This window comes from Parasteatoda tepidariorum, chromosome 5 (assembly GCF_043381705.1).
Source record: "Parasteatoda tepidariorum isolate YZ-2023 chromosome 5, CAS_Ptep_4.0, whole genome shotgun sequence".
NCBI lineage: Eukaryota > Metazoa > Arthropoda > Arachnida > Araneae > Theridiidae > Parasteatoda > Parasteatoda tepidariorum.
This window is the reverse complement of record NC_092208.1, coordinates 51834694-51843105: the sequence shown is the minus strand read 5'-3', so window position 1 is coordinate 51843105 and position 8412 is coordinate 51834694.

Genomic DNA, 8412 nt, shown 5'->3' with positions numbered 1-8412 from the left:
ATATATATATATATATAAGTTGAAAGATTATTTTTCATAATGTCAAAAAGATAAATGTCAGCTTAATTATCTATTACTTCATTTATTAACGTATTAGAAAATATTTTAGTAATTAAATTTAAAAAACTTTTTTCTTTTCCTTTGAACTAGATTTTGATAGTTAATTACAATTTGCTAACTTTACCTATGACTCTGTGTTCATGACTCTGTGAAAAAAACTTTTTTAAAAATCTGATTTTCATGTTTGATAGAATTTCTTTCCCTTAAAACTCTACTTTAGAACAAATTTTAAAGACATTACATGTAAATTTTTATAGTAAATTTGTTTACATTATTAAAAAAGATTTTTTAACATGAAATACGGTGCTAAAAATTTTTTGGCTTTTATTTTAAATAGTGATATTTCTGGATAAAAATTGAAGAAAATTAAAAAAAAAATTACAAGTATTTAAGAAATAAAAAATTTTATTCAAAATGAGCAGATTTGTGAACTTTATAAAGCAGTTCTATTATCCATCATTCAAATAACTTTTCAGAATATATTCATTGTTTATTAAACTGACCTATCACTTACACTTAATAGCATTGTAATTTTCTATCTAGTTTCCGTGTGAACTGGTCAAATTAATTTTCCTTCTATGAATCAATTTTTTCCTGAATAATAATAGCAAATTTTATGTGTATTATGTAGAATGCTTAATAAAATCAACTTTTGTAAAATTAAGCTTCCTTGCTTAGAATCACACTTAATACAGAACCAGTTAGCCTTAAATGAGCTTGTATCTAAAAATTTAATATCCAATAACTAATTAAATACATTGAAAAGTTTAGAGCAAATAATAAAATGTTCGTTTTTGTTGACCAGTGTCTATAGTAATCGCTTGAAAGAAAAACTATGGAAATTACTTAGAAATTTAATAACATGACTAAAGCTTTATCAATCATTATATAAAAAATGACTTTTAAACTCCAAAAAGTATTAGAAGCACTGATAAATTATTAAAGTAAAATAGTGATCTAACTTTAATTTAAATATATTTATGTGTTTCTAAGCAATCTGCATGATATACATAGACATCCCTCAACAATATAATTGGAAAATTATGTTTTGTGTTTTTAATTTATTAACTTCACATTTATATCATTATATCTCATTGATTTTTAAACATTTGAAGTTTTGAAACATTTGGTAAAGATAACATAAGCTACAACTAACTATACTTTTAATGAATTCTGCTAACATATGATTCTGTAATTTCTTTGTGAAATATACACGAAAAAAAACTAATGCCAGCATTTAAATTTAATACTTAACTAAAATAAATATTGAAAAATTAACGATATGTTAAAACAGTCCGTCATCAAATAGTTACTTTTTTCTTCAACAACGTTTAAAATTACCTTTTAATTTCTTTTTCTCCTTGTAATCTCTGTATATTTTTGGTACATTATTCTACTCTTGTTTTTTTTTCACAGATCTGTAATTGAATTGAAGACCTTGGGAGTAAAAAATGATTTTTAGTTAAGAGATAAACAGATTTACCTGTCACAACTGCTCCATAAATATGAGACTTCTTATGAAAATGAACCAATAAATGGCCTTACCCTCTCTTGACTGAGTATTGTACTAAACAGCGAGATAAATCCTCTTGTTCAATAAATTAATTTACAGTAGGGAAATGAAATTTTTCATAAGATGTGGGTTATCACTTTCACTGTAGATATTTTCAATTTCATTGTTAATAGTTATTTATCTAATGTGACACGTTAGTAATTAAATTTACTACAGGAATTTGTAGTTGATCAAATTTCATTTTTATTTTACTACTTATTGATACTGATCTTCACAACATATGGCGGATAATGTTTAATTTCCTAACCTTTGGAGTGTGACAATTTTTAGTGGCTGATTATTCTAATTCTAAATTTGCAGAAACAAGTGTATTTCTACTACGACATTAAATTCCAGATGAACTTTCGTTTTTTATAAGTGCAAGAAAACTTGTTGTATTATTCTGCCTGCCATAAATTATTGAATAAATTGTGTAGAACTGTCGTCTAAGTTTATAAATAATTTTTTTTAAAGAATTACAAAACATTTTAAATCTTTATTTTATTTATCATTCTTTTTAAAAAAATATCTGAACTTTTACAGTTTTAAATTTTAATTGATGTTTATATTATATATGTTATGTAAAGAGTAATTTTAGTAATTATTTAATGAACTCCAGTTTTTGTTTAACTGCTGTAAAATATAATTATTAATTCATGTTTTTATTATTATGAACTCATTGTCTTCATGGAAATGTGTATAGCTAGAAATTATCAAATTTTCTGAATTTTTAAAACAAATCAAGAAAGTTGTAGAGTCATTGCCAAAACATACTTTTTTTCAAAAGTTCTGATATTAATTGTTAACTTATGCTCTTCCTTAAAACTGTAAAGTCAATTTTTATTAAATTGTACTATTTATGTGTTTTTTAAATACATTAGAGATTATATTTCTCCCCTTACTATATTTCTAATTGTGATTTTACATGAAGAACTGATTTTTCTCTGGGAAATTTTCTAGTCTATTTCAAATTATGCCGGTATTTGGTAGTGTAGTGAAAAGAATATAATATCATAGCATTGCATTTAACATAAAAGTAATGTTATGTCCATATATTTGCCAATATTTGTACATTTTCATTTGAAATAGATTTTTAATTTTTGCTTATATTAAGTTTTTGTTAATTGATGTAAATATTGTACAGCATTCATTAAGTTTTTGAAATCATCATTATTTTTAAGACTTATTATTAAAAGTATGTACAAAGTACGCTTTTATGAAGTAATGAAGCTATGTATATTTTAAAAAGTTAACCAAATGTTTTGAAATAAGTGGAATTAAACCTCAGAACATTATTACGTAATGATATTTGAATTGTACAACTATCCATATTGTTATCATATTATTGTCTTAATCTTAAGTGCGCTAACAACTATTTTTTGAAAACTTATCATTTTATGCATATGAAAGATAGATAATATGAAAAAGAGATTATTTGTTCTATATTCCATACACTATTTCTGTTAACATAATTTAAAAAATTTCAATTCACTTATTATTCATATTATTGTAAATGTTAGCTTCAACCTAAGTTCTATTAATTTTGGTGCAATGAATATTCCTAAAATAAAGAATTAAATATATTTGAATAAATAAAGCCATCACTGTATTTTCAAATTTGTAGTACCAGAAAAGGGGTAAATACTTAATTACATTCGGGCCCTTTAAATTTTGCAAAAATAGTTTTGAAATTAAACAATAAGGATGCAGCAATTTTTTACACTTATGCGGATAACCTACAACTGATAAAGTAAAAATTCAATTTGAAATCTATACATTTTCGATTCTCTTTCTTGTTTCCTTTACAATTTTTTGATTATTATTGTAAAAATTTCAACTAACTCAATTTATTTATATCCATATTTTTAATCACAGCAATTAAAGTAAAGCTAAGTAGTGAGTACAGAAGCGGAACATTCTTATAGAGTTTGCTGAATTACACAGCACAGAGAGCATATGCCTTGCTTTCGAGTACTCTCTAAGACTAACTCTAAATTACAGATTCTGATTCATTCCTGGTTAAAATATTCTGTAGCATATTCTTAGTATGCCACAGTTTTACTGATAGATCTGGAGTATTTTTGACTGATCAATATTTAAGTTGGTCACTTGTTCTGAATCAAAAAATTTAGCAGAAGGACCTGCATTAGAAAAAAATCGTAAAGACAAGTTTAAATAGCAATTAAAGATACTTTGCTTAAAAACAAGAATTCTTTAGATATTTGGGGTAATGCCATTGTAAATAATACAGATTTTCACATCTTAGCTCAATTTGAAGGACCCTAATTATAAATGATCTTTCAATAGATAATAGAGATTTTATTTTAATCCTCCAAACATTTGTTTGTTTGCTTTTTTAAACCCAGTTGCTTTCATGTATAACAAACTAGTTTTTTCCACTTGTTGGGAAAATTCTACATACACCATCCAATGAAATAGTAAAATAGTTTAATGGCGAAGATATAAACCTTTTTTCCCCCTTTTATTAATATAAAGGGAGGAGGGGGAAAGACGTATTTTCGAAACATGTGTGAAACATATGTCTTAATTATTTGTCTGATTCATTCCATTATAGCCATTCCTTCTTATCTTGATTTTTGAAAAAAAAAATTTAAAGTTTAGTTTTTATATAATAGTGCATCCAAATATTTTGATCTCAAATGTTACCTTTTTTTATTTTTATTACAAGTTCATTCCTCTCTTATTCCTCATGTCTTAAAACATATTTCTAAGGTTCGTGATATATTAAGCTGATAAGTTTTACCACTTAAAAAAATCATTGCTTGTGTTTTTTACCGCAGCAGATGTTCTAGATTTTAAACAATATTTTTCTGTAAGTTGGAAAAACAAAAGACTAGTTAAAGCTACAGGTTTTTTTTATTTTTAGATTGCATTATCTAATTTCTTTTTTATGAATAATGCTGCAATTATTTATAATGCCATAATTCAATTCAAAGCATTTTCTTTAAATGGATGTATGTTAAATTCAGAACTGTGATGTCAGTATTGAAAAGTTTTACTATGCTCTATTGAAATTTTCACTGAATTTTTTAAACATATTAATTACCTTTGCATTATTTTAGAATTTACTTGGTTGTAATTCAACAATATTTGAGTAACGATTCTGATTTCTATTAAGGTCATTTTCATAAATAATTTTTATAAGGTCAAAGATATTTCTTAAGTTCTTTTTACCTAAAGAATCTAACTTCGGCTAACTGAACTCAAAATTGCTGCAAATCTTTCTGATTCTTATTTCTGCAATAATTGTCTTTGACTCCATAGCTACAACTACAGCAAATTAATAATAAATTATACATTTGAAATTTATTGTGTATACATATGATTTAAAAACAGTTCAAAAATAAAAACAAAAATTATAATGTTAATTTATTTTATTAATTTATTAAATATTTGTAAATAAGCTTATTAAGTTATTACTTCTTTTGAAAACACATTAAAGTTTATTCTTTAAATTATTTTGACCTCTACTAATAATAAATAGAAAAGCAACATTATTAGTGTAACAAAACAACATTAAAAACAATTTTTTTTTCTAAATTTTAGGGCTAGTTTATAATTATGATAATTTTAGTTTGAATTATGAAATGTGGATGGTGAAGATGTAATAAATAATTTTCTTCATACTTTTTTCATATAATGTTAAAATGACCAATATGATTTGTCTTTATTCCATATATATATATGCTCACTTTGTGTAAAGTTCTTCTTTAAGAAAATAATTTAGTTTTTTGTTTCATATCTGGTAAAAATATTCCTGAACAGGTATCAATACCATTCTCAATAGCTGCTTTAGAGGTTGCAGTACTAGAGCTTTACACCTTCCTTGTAAATCATTATGTAACCTAGTGATCTCAATAGTATGTAGCTTTTATCAACAGAAAATTTGGTGTTTAACTTTGAGATGTCTTTTTAAAACTATTTCTTGAATATAAAGTTCAGTAGAGATAGGGAAGATGTTATTTATTAATTGTTTTAGATTTAATTTAGTCAAAGCTGTTAATATTAACTTGCTCTTACTTTTCATCAAGGTAGAATGTTTCCTTCTTTGGCATTATAATCTGCAATTTTCAGTGCTTACTGTTTTCTTTTACAATAGTTGTTGCACTATATTGCTGTTAATGCAGTTCGTTTATGAATTTTAAAGCACTTGCTGAGTGTCTGCTTAGTGTTGTGTGCTTATTTGTTATTACTTGCTATTATGGAACTCAAAATAATTTGTGTATATCTGTAATTTATAGTGATATTCTTGAATGCAGATAATTGTATATTGATTAAAGTATTTTAATTGTTAAAAATTATAGTTTATAGCTTAAAATGTTTTCAAAATCTAAATATTCATCAGTATGACTTTTAATTTATTTGATAAATGTTATTGTTTTACCTTTATTTATTAACCATATAGAAATGCACAACCTATGTCTTACAGGCCGAAAGTGGTCCACAAAGCCTTTTGCCATAATCCTTAAACTGCCTCAAATATTGATATAAATCTAAAGAGGAAAAAAGTAACTGAGTAAATCTTTTTTTTTTCTTCTTCCATTGTAACAATAAGTTGAACAGATAAACAATGACATTAAGGCTGAACTAGCTCAGCCTTTCTTTTTTTTAGAGTATCGGATTGTGGCCAATTACAATCACAGCCATCACATTTATCTGATACTGTATTAGTAGCAAATTCTGTTTCCATAATGACAGTCAACTTCAAAAGTAAATTTGTAAAAAATTATTTTTATTATTTATTTTTTTTTTCTTCTGTGAACTCTTAAATCCGCTGTTATAATTTGCTTTGTAATAACTTCAGACAAAATAAATAACAAAAAAAAATTTAATATTTTTATTTATCTGTTTTAATTTTTATTACCATCTGTGCCCTCCTGAGGCAAACTAATTCGCTTTTATGTTACAGTTACATGTTAATGTTTACCCTCAGCAGGGTATTTTCGTTTTTGTAGCCCGCTTCTTAAAATTGGTTAAGCATCCCTGACTCAGAATCGTAGTTAATTTTACTAGGATTATTTTAAGTTAAACTAGCTCTATACGAAAATCGCACTTTTTTATTTCATACATATTAAACTACTTCCAAATTTAATTTTTTATATAAATTTTTACATTTAAACCAAATGTCAAATATTTTATTTATAAATGAAAGTTTGATACTATCATTTTTTTTGAAAAATTAAAACAATTGATACTTTAAAGTATACTAAATTCTTTTGTAATTCTATCAATTTTATGTTTTTACATATATATTATTTTATAAATATCATTAGATCTGATTAGATTTGATGCTTTGTAAAGCTATTGAACAGCTTGTGAAATATCAACAGTATTTATAGATGTAATATTTCAGTCTCCTAAATTAAAAAGACTGAAACTATGCTCACGTACACATCTATTATATTTTCCTCTTGTTGTTAAAAATATAAGATTTTCATACACAGAAAAAAAAGGTTTTCTTAAATCTTTAAATGTATAACACTACTTCTATGTATATAGATTAGATTCCTGCCTATTTATGTGACTATTTTGTGATATTGTTGAATGAAATTTTAAAAGTATAACTGACATTGAATGTAAATATACGTATATTTTTAATAATGGATTCTATAAAGAAAAATGGAGTTGGTTCAAATATATAAAACATTTCTAAAATTTACTATTGCCTAGAATTAAATTTGTATGACATATGCCATTGAAATTGAACTTGTAATTAAATTTTATGTATAAAAAATACCTATTATATACATTTTGTCAATAGTCAAATATATATCTATATATAATGGCAGCTGTAATATTTGAGTGTGAATTAGAAAAAAATAAATGGTTGGTGTTTATGCTATGAGGCTTTTAATCTCCTGTTAATCACCAATAACTCCTTATTTTTCAAACAATGTATAACTGCTAGGAGTTATCAACAGTTATTCACGATTGTTCAGTTAAGTTTATACAATCTTTATCCAGCGCCCTCTATACTTATGAGTGCTATGCTGTAGCATAGTATTAGCATAGTGCTTATTCTAATCTTGGCCACCAGAATTACCAAGATTCTAATACTATGCTGTGCTTATAAACTTTTCGATTATATCGCTGATCGTCAATATTAAGAACAGATGCGGTTTTCTGAAAAGGCAAAGAGTTTGTCATCTTATTTTTTAATATTTAAAAAAATACTCCAACACTGCATTATCTGGATTTATAAATATGTGCAAAAATTTAGAATTATTCATTGCTTTTAATAATTTCAATCTATGGAGAAAAATCTCGTCAATAAACTAATGAGTTTTAACTTTTTAAATATATAAGTTTTACACCAAGTGCAATGCATTTAAACTAGGGCTTTTTTTTTTATTTTCCTCTGCAAAAGAGGTTCAAAAACCACTGTTCGAAAATATATTAAGATCCATGATCCAGCATCTGGTACCATAAATGGCGTTAATAATCCACTGATAATATGGTCTTATAGTTTTATATATTCAATTTGTGTTTCCAATGAGTGAAAATGTGCTATTATTCTTCTTGAATTGCTAAATTTACTTTATTGCGAAGTCTCAATTTTCTCACTCTTTTTCCAAATTTGTGTAAATACCTGGGGACGAACGAACTCTTTGATGCCCTTGAAATGAGGAATGCAACACTAGAATACTATATTCCATTTTTAAAAAAAATGGAAAAATTTATAATTTTGAAAAATCTAAACACACATTTTATGTAAATGTAAGTAGAAAATAACTGTTACAAAAGCTCGTATTATGCCCGACAAAATAATATCCAACATC